Source organism: Equus caballus, chromosome 7 (assembly GCF_041296265.1).
Source record: "Equus caballus isolate H_3958 breed thoroughbred chromosome 7, TB-T2T, whole genome shotgun sequence".
Lineage (NCBI taxonomy): Eukaryota > Metazoa > Chordata > Mammalia > Perissodactyla > Equidae > Equus > Equus caballus.
This window is the reverse complement of record NC_091690.1, coordinates 34,923,933-34,935,631: the sequence shown is the minus strand read 5'-3', so window position 1 is coordinate 34,935,631 and position 11,699 is coordinate 34,923,933. Positions and strand designations below refer to the sequence as shown.

General features: G+C 42.7%; 1 long non-coding RNA gene across 1 annotated transcript; it reads right to left on the bottom strand.

Annotated features, from left to right (window-relative positions):
• Positions 1–312: 312 nt before the first annotated feature.
• On the bottom strand, positions 313–4,133 carry LOC138924990 (uncharacterized). The gene is made up of 3 exons (XR_011440546.1): positions 3,692–4,133; positions 2,458–2,586; positions 313–2,269 (listed from the first exon to the last, which is right to left on the bottom strand). It is a non-coding gene; the product is annotated as an uncharacterized lncRNA (long non-coding RNA).
• Positions 4,134–11,699: the final 7,566 nt, after the last annotated feature.

Here is an 11,699-nt window from a genome sequence, read left to right as displayed (position 1 = left end):
CGCATGAAAGTAGGAGATAAATCTCCCATGTGAAATGGGCTCTCCCTGCATGCTTGTCACCAGACCTGGGGATTCAGGGTGAGAAGTCTGAATAAACAAACCTTGCTAATTTACTACCCTAAACCTAAACTCTGCTTAAATTCTTCACTAATTGTGTACCTCAGATCTGAGTTTCTTTGTCCTGTCATTCCTCACAAATTTTTTGTTTCTTTGTGTACAAGTTATATATGCTGCCTGGTTTGTTCACTCTTTGAGCCTCATTTCTATATGGACTCCAATATGTATGTATTAAATTGAGTTTTCTGCTGTTAATCTGGTTTTGTGTCAATTTTATTATTAGTCCAGTCATAAGAACACAAAAAGGAAAAAAGGGAAATTTCCCTGCCCCAACAGTTTCATTGCAATTGATCTCGATGTGGTTCTTTTTTTCCTTTTCTTTCCTTGTCCTTTTTTGGTGAAAATTGTTCCTGAGCTAACATCTGTGGCCAATCTTCCTCTTTTTTCCTCCCCAAAGCCCCAGTACATAGTTGTATATCCTAGTTGTAGGTCCTTCTAGTTCCGCTATGTGGGACGCTGCCTCAGCATGGCTTGAGGAGTGGTGCTAGGTCCACACCCAGGATCCGAACCGGCGAATCCCGGGCCGCCAAAGCAGAGTGCAAGAACTTAACCACTATGCCACTGGGCCAGCCCCTTGATGGGGGTCTTACTGACATTTTAGCATTTAATAACAAGGCTCTGGCTTAGGCTATGCCCCACCTGCCTTCCCTTTTATCTCCTATCTCAGCTCAGATGGAGAGGAGAAATCTATGGAAAATATTTAAATTTGGTATTCTGAAATAAAAGCAGGGTTTTAGATTTTTCTCATGACTTTGAAAATTTTTTAACCTAATAAAAGTCACAGAAAATTAATTTAATTTATTTTTGTTAGTCTTTTCAAGAGAAACATATAATGTTCCTTTTAGCTGTTTTTAAATTGTGAATTGGAAATAGTCAATAAGTAGTAAGAAATACAAATAGGAATCTCCATTTTCCCATAGCAGACAGCAAAGGAAAAGAGAAAGAAAGCTGCTGTGGACAAGAGATGGAAAGAAAAAGAAAGAGGTGGACAAAAAGAGCAGAAAATCAGAAGAAGAGAAAGATGTGTAAATATACATTGCTACAGTTAGAACGAGAGGCTTTTTACATTTAACAAATGTGAAATGCTGAAAAGAAATAAATCTTTCCTTTGCCTAAAAACATTAGGGTCACTCTTCTTATAAAAGATACTATTCTACTTTCTCAAATCTTCCCAAACTTCTTGGAAGTATTGCACACACTCACTATTTCCTCCTGTCATAGTCCATTCATTCCTCAACTCACTGTAATGTGGCTTCTGTGCCACTTCTCCATTGAACCTGCTCAGCCAGTGATCTGCAAGTTGTCACAGAAAACAGATAGTGATGCTCTTTCATCCTGGTTCCCCATCTGTTTCTGTGACCATCACCCATGAATCTTTTTGGAGAATGACCTTCACCCACTTTTTTTTTTGTTGGTCTCTAGTGTCTGTGGTTTATCCACTCCTGTTTTTACTCCACTCATTGGAAACCTCTTTAAGTCTCATAACCCAAGCTATCAGTAGATTCTGAGTACATACATAGCATCTAAAGCTGGTGACTCCATCTTTTCTGCCTCAGGACTTGGTACCTTCTTGACCTTTGAGGCCTCTCTGTCCATCTGCCAGTTGGACACACTTTTATGAGTTTTCCACTGACCCCTTCAAACTCCTGATGTATACAATGGAACGCATGACCTCTCTGGGCCCATTGCTGTCACTTCTGAGTTGGTTGGGTTAGAAATCAGATAGCCAGTCAGCCAGCGAAATACAGTGATTGTGAGGGATGAGGAAATGCAAGGTGAGGAGGGCTGATGGTGATTTGCAGAGGTGAATGAGGCAGAGAAATGAAACAAGGGTGAATCGAGAGTATTTGGTGTCAGTGGTAAGGATGTGAAGAGGGGAACTTGGAGGAGATAGAAGGATAAGGTGTGCTCTTCATGTGGAAGCAGACATGGCCAGAGATGCCAGGGACAAGAGGAGAGTAAGTGGACACCACCACTGACAAAGGAATTAGCAGTTAGTTAATCTTCCATTCCCGTCCTTTTCCTTGATATCTATTACAGAAATCTTGACCTTTACAGCAAGAGCTTGAAATCTTCATATCACCAAAATAGAAATTTGAAGGCACACAGCTGTCTGAACAGTCCAATTCAGTATGGTTGTGGTACCATCCATCTGCAAGAGAAGGCAAGTCAGAATCAGTGCCAGAGAAAAATACTTGGACCCCAAAGTAAGAGGCCTGGTCTCCAGACTAGGAACACATCCACCTCCCAGAAAGGGCTCCCTCAGGCTAGAGAGCCCCTACACAGTGTCAGGAGTCAAGCACCAGCTCAAGTCAGAAAAGCCTGGCTCAACAGCATTACCTCTCTCACGGAAAAGGAAGAAATCTCTGGTTCTGCATCCAGGTCCTTGTTGCATGGTACAATTGCCCTTGCCTCTCAAACAATGACCTTTCTTAAAATTGCTGCAGACCATACATAGTGTGGCTGGAGCTGTGGAAAATGGACATGAAGGCTGATGTCAGTGTTGAATGGACTGTGACTAACCTGGGCTAGGATACTGACAAGGCCAAGGAGTTTAAGGGAAAAACATGACCCCAAATACCTCCTCCACTATGCTCTTAAAGCGTGGAAGTGTTCTTATCAGATCATGTCCATTGACTCTTTAAAGATCTGAGCTTTTGATATAGTGATCTTGATTCCATTAAAAATAAAGTGAAATGTGGGGCTGGCCCCGTGGCTGAGTGGTTAAGTTCGCGCGCTCTGCTGCAGGCGGCCCAGTGTTTCGTTGGTTTGAATCCTGGGCGCGGACATGGCACTGCTCATCAAACCACGCTGAGGCAGCGTCCCACATGCCACAACTAGAAGGACCCACAACGAAGAATATACAACTATGTACTGGGGGGCTTTGGGGAGAAAAAGGAAAAATAAAAAAAATCTTAAAAAAAAAAAATAAAATAAAGTGAAATGTGTCCCTTTAGCTATGGTGACATTATGCAGAACACAATGAGAGCATCTATACACAGCCACCTGAAGCTAGAAATCTGTTAGAATATGATGGGACATAAGGATTATGCTGGCTCTAAGGTGGGGATGCAGTCTCACAAAATTTTTTACCACACCTCCCCGCAAAAGACATCTGATGTCCAAACATATCTAAGTGACGACAATGTACTTGCTATGGAAATACTGATTCAAGATCAGCCCTTCAGTGACCTGTTCCTGCTACATCACTGCCCTTAGGCTGCTTCTTTATAGAAAGTCTTGAGCAACCATTAGCTCTGCCTCTTCGGGCCATCTCAGACAGCCCCAATGCCCTAAATTTTAGAAGAGCCCCTACCCCCAATTGACACCAAGGGAGTGACTGTCCCCACTCTGAGACCTTGGGCAGGGAACTGAACTCTTTTCCTGGTAGCAGTTGGGGTGAGGGTGGCAGAGAGACCTCAAACCCTTGCTGGTCAGATCATCCTAGAACCTCATCCTTGACCTTGTCCCCACCTCACACCCCTTCCCAAGCTGGTCAGATCATCACCTGAGAACTGCCGCCAGCCTACCTCCATGTCCTCAGCCCCCTGCCCAAGCTAGCCCAGGGCCTCACCCACTCCTTGGAAGAACACAAAAGGGAAGATCCCCAGCAGCAGGAGCAGGAACATGAACTTATCCATCTCAGTCTGGGATGGCAGGAAGATGCAGAGCGTGGCTGGAGCAGGGGAGCAGAGTCTCCAGGCAGGGCTAAGACAGACTGTTCCAGCGTGCAGATGAAAGGAGGCTGGAGAATCTGGACTGAGCTGCTCCTGGGCTGTGGGCAGAAGCTTCCTTTTACACACCTGTCAGAGGGTATTTCACCACCACCCAGGCCCAGGAAATGTTCTCACAGATCCAGCCCCCTTGGACATTTCCGAGAACAAAGGATGTCCCAGGTGACCCCTCTTGTTCCTTTGAAGCTGCCTCCTGATGTGTGGGAGACATGCTGCTTGACCGTATCTCCTGGTCCCCTCAACTGTCCCTGACCCTTTCTTCTCTGGACATCCCACTGTCCAGGGGTTTCTAATGTGGTCAGGGCTTGGCTAAAATACCCATTTCCTCTGAGTTCAATGTCCTCTATGTCACCTCCCCTCCAGTCTTATGGCCTGAGCCAGTCAACAACCTGGGCTTACACCCTGCCTCAGGGCTCAGGATGTGTCCATCACTGGTGTGGTCCATGCCTTTGCTTCCCCTTTCTCCCTCCCTCTGTTCGTGCTCATAGTTAGGACCATGGCCTTCTGCTAAATAAAATCATTCATGACATTTGTTAAAGACAGTAAGGTAGACTTTATTTGAGAGGACAACTATAGTGTGGTTTTGTTGTAGGGGAGAGAGATCGGACTCAACTCTAAATACAACAAGGACAAGTGAAGATTTATAGCCCAGGAGCAGAGTGGGGGTCAGTGATGCAAAATTACCAAGAGGAAACATCAAGCTTATGGGAATTCTTGCCAGGTTGAGTCAACAGAATTCTTGCTGAAGGCAGGTCAAGGTGATGAGAAACGAAGGGTTGGAGATGAAGAATTTGATCACATGTCAAGGGGAAGGCTTTTTACTAAACTAATTCAGCAGGCTTCTTGCTAAAACTAGACTAAATGTGTCAAGGACAGGGCCCAAGGTCAGGACCTAGTCTGAAAGAGTACTCAGAGGAGCTTGACTCAAGTTTGGTGAAAGTAGAGAGTTTTTGTCAACAGGCAGTAGTAAATCGGCACAGGTAATTTCGTAAAAGAGTAGTTATAATAACATTTATGTAGTATTTTCTGTAAACTAGCTTCTACATCTGCTGCTACCAAGCAATACACAATTTAAGGTAAATCTTCAGCCTGTCATAAATACATCAAATATACAGCAAATATTATCCAAACAACAAAAGTAATAGATACCAACAAAAGTGATAGAGATAGATAGATGGTTAGATTATTTTGCAAAGTATAAAACAATTCCTACTATTTTCAGCTTTCTTATTTCTATGGACTCTAAAGACACAGACGCATGTTCACCAAGGTGGATTCATATAGATAGAGGCTCTCACTTACTGTTCCAGGATTTGGCTTGAAGGCTCAGAGGACACTTCTTCTGGAGCATGGACTAACTAGGTTGGGGCACACAAGGCAACACGGTGGAAAATATTTTTCTAATTTTTTAACGACAATATCCTACTTACATTTTCTAAAGTGTCTCCAGCTCACTAATCATATTTAATAAAAATAGCCAAGCCCCCACCAGAGTATTCATGCTTAGAGATCCAGTCAAGGGAAGGAGAAAGGTCATGGAGCAGGATCCCATGTGTAGGTTGTACACTAGAGAAAATTCCCAGGTCACAGTGGCACTTTCCCTTTTCCCTCTCTCCTTCTCCATTTGACAATGCTTTCATGACAGAGACCTTGACAGTGATGCTCAATAGTAAAACAGAAGCACTTGGCACAATGTGTGGGACAGGGCAGGCACTCAGTAAATATTTCCACTTGAACAAAGAATAATGGAACAAATGAATGAATGCATGAGGATCTGCCAGCCCAGGAAGTAATAAAGGAAGGGAAAGGACTGAAATCCCCACGCACCCAGAGTCTGAGAGTCCAGCTGCATCCCACACCTTGAGGGCAGAGCTATAACGCATGAGTGCTCCCTTCACCACCTTCAGAAGTCAGAGATCGTGCACAGTAGACCCTGGAGGAGTGTGGGGTGCATGAATGAAAGATTCCAATTTTTGCCCAGTCCCAAAACTGAGCAACTTTGCTGACTAACCCAGGGTCACCTGATGTTCAGCGTGGCTCTCTAACCATGGCAGTGGAATTCGAGGGGTGCTCACGGCTCGCCAAGTCCTACATCACCCCTATCAGAATTGTCCAAGAGAAGGAGGTAAGGAAGGAACAGAAAATGAAGGAAATAGGATATCAACCAATTACTGAGGCTGTCAAAGAACAACTTTGTTCTTCCATAGAATTATTTTACTGAAGATACGCTGTTTTGTACAAACTTGAAGAATGTAAGAAGAAGAAGAATACAAAATGTGATATGGGAAAGGGACCTGTTATCACTGGGGATCTAGGAAAAGAGAGTGAAAAAGAGAAAATAATGATCTGGTCAAATCTTCTTGTGGAAATGAATGCTCCTTGAACATCCTGATGGTGTGTCCTAAGGAAAGGTTAGTGGTGGATCCTTTACTGTGGAATTCTCAGCATAATGCACCTGTCCTATCTAGGTTTCCTACAGTAAACACCTTATTTCAAATATTTGCGAGATACAGCCCCACTAGAAAATGTCTGTAACAGCTATCTTATTATAATAAAATAAAATGGGGATGGTATATGACTGAAATAGCTCCTATTGTACGTCTGATACCATCATGCATCATTTAGAAACATTATAAGTTCAATCTATACCAGCAAAGGCCACAATCATCTCACAGAAAAATATACTGTCCCAGATTCCTGCTTGGCCTTCCTTCATCCACTCTTCCTCATAAACCTTCCTAAACATCATTCCATAATGTCTGTCCCTTAGTTTGTACAGAAAGGTAATTTTAAAGGATATAATTGTGCTGAATGATAAGTTGTGGATGTTTCCTGACTATTCAGAAGCAGGGGAGGCTTGGGAGGTCCATGAGGAATTGGAAGCATAATGGATGCCTTGTATTAAATTCATCCTGAGCCCATGAGTGCCTCCCAGGGTCACAAAGTTGGCAGAGATCTAATAGTTAGATTAATCCATGCCTCTATTCCAAGCTTAGTTATTAACGAAGACCTATTTCTTCCCTAAGTGTCCAATGCAGAGGATAAATTGTATGGCCAGCCTACTTACAAGTCATCAGGCACAATTTCTCTCCCACTGCAAGAAACTCCTTCTCTGTAGCATCCAGACAGTAGGCGTCCAGAACCACCACAAGCTTCCAGGCCCACGCCAATCCCCATCAGATCGTCCAGTAATGTGTCCAGGCTGAGACCCAGCAAATTAGTGCCCTGGCCAGAGCACAGACTCAGAAATCAGACAGATCTGGGTTTGAAGCCTGGCTCTAGCATTTTAAAACTGTGAGGCCGTGGCGAGTTACATTATGTCTGTATAGGTCAATTTCCTCTATCAAAGAGAGATGATAATAATAGTACTTAAGTCATAGAATGGCTGTAAGAAAAAATATATATATACTGAATGTCAGGTTTTTAGCACACTATCCAATATAGAGTAAGGATATAATAAGTAACGGCTTAATTATTTATATGATTCTTCTGTTTCAATGCTAACAATTATGAATCACAGTCAAGAAAAGTTGGATTTAAAGTTGGGACTAGGAGATATACCAAGTTCATATTTAATGACACCTGTTCTCTGCCTGTGCAATTTGGCTCAAACAGTGGTCCTAATTTCACCCCAAATACACACACACTGACAAACACAACCTTCCAAACAGACATTTGTTTCCCTTCCCCCAACATCACGCAAGGAGCGTGGTTGTCTTTGCCTCAGCCCAAAGGCTGGCCAAGTCCCTGAACCACCATCTCCCACCACATATCTCCTATCTCGTTCATATTCTACCCTGGGAACCTGCTGTCACCATCCAGACCAATGACAAATTGTATGAGTCGTAAGAAAAAGAATGTTACTCTATGAGAGGATGAGCAGGCTGCCTTCATCACTGGTCCTTCATTATTTCCCAAATTACCACAGTGGACACGCATCAGCTTACAATATGTTCTTATGTGGATTTTGTATAGTTTCATTAATTGTACACAAAGTCATTCTGATGGAAGAGCTGCTTATGCTGGAACATTGATTATAAAACCCATAGGTATAAACCACCTGGACCAGCCCCCTAAATCTCTACTGTCCGGCTTGCTCTACCCACCCCCCCCCCCCCCAGCACAATCCACCACGGCCACTACCACCACCACTTTCATCTCCACCACCAACACTGACCACCACTAACACACTCCAGGCATTTTGAACCTGTGTCTTTCCACCTGTCACTGCTCAGCAGCCAGGATATTTCCAGTGGCATGTGGGTTTGGAGCATGGAAGAATGATGTGTTTAGTAGAGAGGGGTTTGGATCTAGGGCAGAAAGCATTGGGGAAATCAAGACCTTGAGGCTTTGTGTCAGTTTCTCAGATGATATCAGCATAAATTTCTCCCTGATGTGTCAGGGCCAAGCAACAAGTGTACTCCAGAGCATTCCCTCCCTTCACCATCTCTTTTGGAGTCATTCATCGGACTCCTTAACCATCCCACAAACAGAAAGGAAGGACAAGCACTGGGAACACTCCTAAGGGCCAGCTTGATAAAGGGACTTACCACACAGCCCTGTTCCCCACAGTGCCACACACTCTTCACAGCAGGGAGTCAGTTTCCGAGTATCCTCATCTTATCACAGGAGACTGATAGTTGAACTGCTCTGCCAGTGCTTAGTCCCTTTGCCTCTTGGCTGGGATAAGCTATAGCCACAGGGAAGTTGCGCCAAAGAACCGGCCTGCTCCTGGAAAGACCTCACTTCCTGAGGGTGATGGACAGGTTGCTGGTGCTGAGTGTGGTTCTGTTGTGGGTAGTGAGTGCTAAGCTGCACTAGGACATCTCTTGCTGTCTGTAATAAGCAGAATTCTGTCATTGTTCCACGATTTTGCCACCTGTTATAAGCCCTATCATTATGTTATGTTAAATTGTGTAGGAGATGTTGCAAATTTAATGAAGCTTACTAATATTTGGGTCACAAATTAAGGAGGTTGCTTGGATGGCCTTTGTCTAACCTACAAAACTATGTGATAATAAATGGCTGTATTTTTCAGCTGCTAAGTTCGTGATAATTTGTTACACAATAATAAAAAATAATAGAGAGCGAAGTTGTTACCACACAAAGGGCACGATCTGCTTGCCACGAGAAAAAAGCAGTTGTCAAGAGGAAAGATGGTGACAGAGAAAGGGCATTTTATTACAGCTTGCTACAAATAGGGAAGATGGCAGACTATTGTCCAAAAGAACCATCTTAAGGGGGGCACAGAATCTTGGAACAGTTATATAGGCCAGTGGGGTATAGGGGAGGGGGTTAGGAATGTTGATGCTCTGGTGTTACAGACTGGGGGTTGTTACACCGGATCTTTCAGTTTTCATTGATGATGGCTGTCAGCATAGACTCTCTGTTTGGGGTGTCATCACATTCCTAAGGAACTCAAAAGAACAAAGTTATTGAAGTTATTGTCTTATTGCTGCTGGGAGGTATATGCAACAGCAGAGTCATGAAATCTACAGAGCTGGTGGATCTCCTGGAGGGTGCAAATCTAGCTGGGTTAGTTAGTCAGAGGTCATTCAAAGTTATGACATGGTCTCTATTCTACAATACTGCTTCCCTTACGTCAATCTTGTGTTGAGCTGGTTTCAAAGTCAGCAAGATGATGGAATAGGAGATTCCAGCCCTCATTCTGCCATCGAAAAATCTGTTTGACAACCATCTCTGGATAGGAATAGCTCTGTGGGAACTCAGGAGTCCACTGGAGAGATTCTAGATTTTAAACGTCTAAAAACATTTATTCCTATGAGTCTTTTAAGGAGAGGATTTCTGTGGCTGGTGAAAGCTCAGAAATTTAGAGTGACACAAAGCTTGAGAAGGATTCAACATGAGAATGACATTCTGTTGCTGTCTTTGAAGGTGGAGGGGGCCCTGTTGAAAGGAACTAAGAGCTCCCTCAAAGAGCTAACAGTAACTCATGGCAGACAGCATGAAAAGGGGACTTCAGTCCTACATTCACAAGTAACTGGATTCTTAAAAACTTGATTGAGCTAGAAACAGAGTCTTCTCAGAGCCTCCAGGTAATGTTTAGCCTGCCAAGGAAACTTGATTTCAATCTTGTGAGTCTCTAAGTAAAGAACCCAGTTGAGTCTGTATAAATATTTGACCTACAGAACTATAAGATAGTAAATGGGCATAGTTTTTAAGCTGCTACATTTATGGGAATCTGTTACATAGCAATAAATAATAATAGGAAGTGACATCAGCAAAATGACAGAAGAGGAGATTCCAGTCCTCATACACCACAGAAACATCAATTTTGACAAACACTACTGGACAGGAATACCTCTGTGGAAACTTGGGAGTCCCAAAGGAGATTCCAGCACCCCACTCAAGCAAAATGTCCCAGAATAGACGCACTGAAGAATATAAGAAGAACAGTTTAACTTTACCCTCATCACGCCTTTCCCAGTGAGGAAGACCAAGACGTCAGTGCCAGGAGAGACTCCCAAGTTCCATGAGGGAAATTTCTCCCATGAGGGAAAGTGACAGAGGAGTGAGTGTCTGGTTTCCCCAGCTTTGTATGACATTGCCAAAGTGGCCTCTACTGTCTCACCGCGTCCAGATCACTGAGGGGCTTAGCATTTGAATAGTCTGAGAGGAGCTAGAAGAAGGGAAAAGGGTAAGGGCTCACAGAAACCATGACTTGGATCTGAAAGACTGGCCACAGACCCTACTAACTGGCTGACAGACTCCACGAAGAGGCCAGTGCATGAACACCATGGTACACCTTCTCTGCAGGACCCACCAACTGGCTGACGTGTGCCCCCCAGCACTCCTCACGTGCCCTCAAGTAGATGCACTGAAGATTACTATGAATAATTTTGCTAACAAACTGGATAAACTAGAAGAATTGCGTACAGTCCCAGAAACTGACAAGCTACCAAGACAGAATCGTGAAAAAACAGAATTTCTGAGCAGATCAATAACAAATAAAAAGATTGAAATAGTAATCAAAACCCACTCAACAAAGAAAAGACCAGAACCAGATGCCTTCATGGGTGAATTCTACCAAACATTTAAAGAAGAATTAACACCAATACTTTTCAATGTCTTCCAAAAAATTTAAGAGGAGAGAGTGTTTTCAAAAGTGTTTTACAAGGCCAGCATTACCCTGATACCAAAGTTAGACAAAGACACTACAAGAAAAGAAAATTACAAGACAATATCTCCAGTGAACATCGATGCAAAAATCTTCAACAAAATACTAGCAAACTGAATTCAACAGAGCATTAAAAGGATCACATAGCATGATCATGTAGGATTTATCTCTGGAATGCAATGATGGTTTAACATCCACAAATCAATAAATGTGATACACTGCATTAATAGAATGAAGGACAAAATCATATGATCATCTCAATAGATGCAGAAAAAGTATTTGACTAGTTTTAACACCCTTTCATGAAAAAACTCTCAACAAATTAGGTAATGTTAGAAATGTACCTCAACATAATAAAGGCCATATGTGACAAGCCCACAGCTAACATCATACTCAGTGGTGAAAAGCTGAAAGGTTTTCATCTAAGACCAGGAACAAGACAAAGTTTTCCATTCTCATCACTTCCATTTAATATAATACTGGAAGTCCTAACCAGAGTAATTAAACAAGAAAAATAAATAAAAGACATCCAAAAAAGAAAGGAAGAAGTAAAATTGTCTATGTTTGCAGATGACATGATTTTATATGTCAAAAACTATAAAGATTCCACCCAAAAAAACCTGTTAGAACTAATAACTGAATTCAGTAAAGTTTCAAGATACAAAACCAACATATAAAAATCAGTTGTGTTTCTATATACCACCAATGAA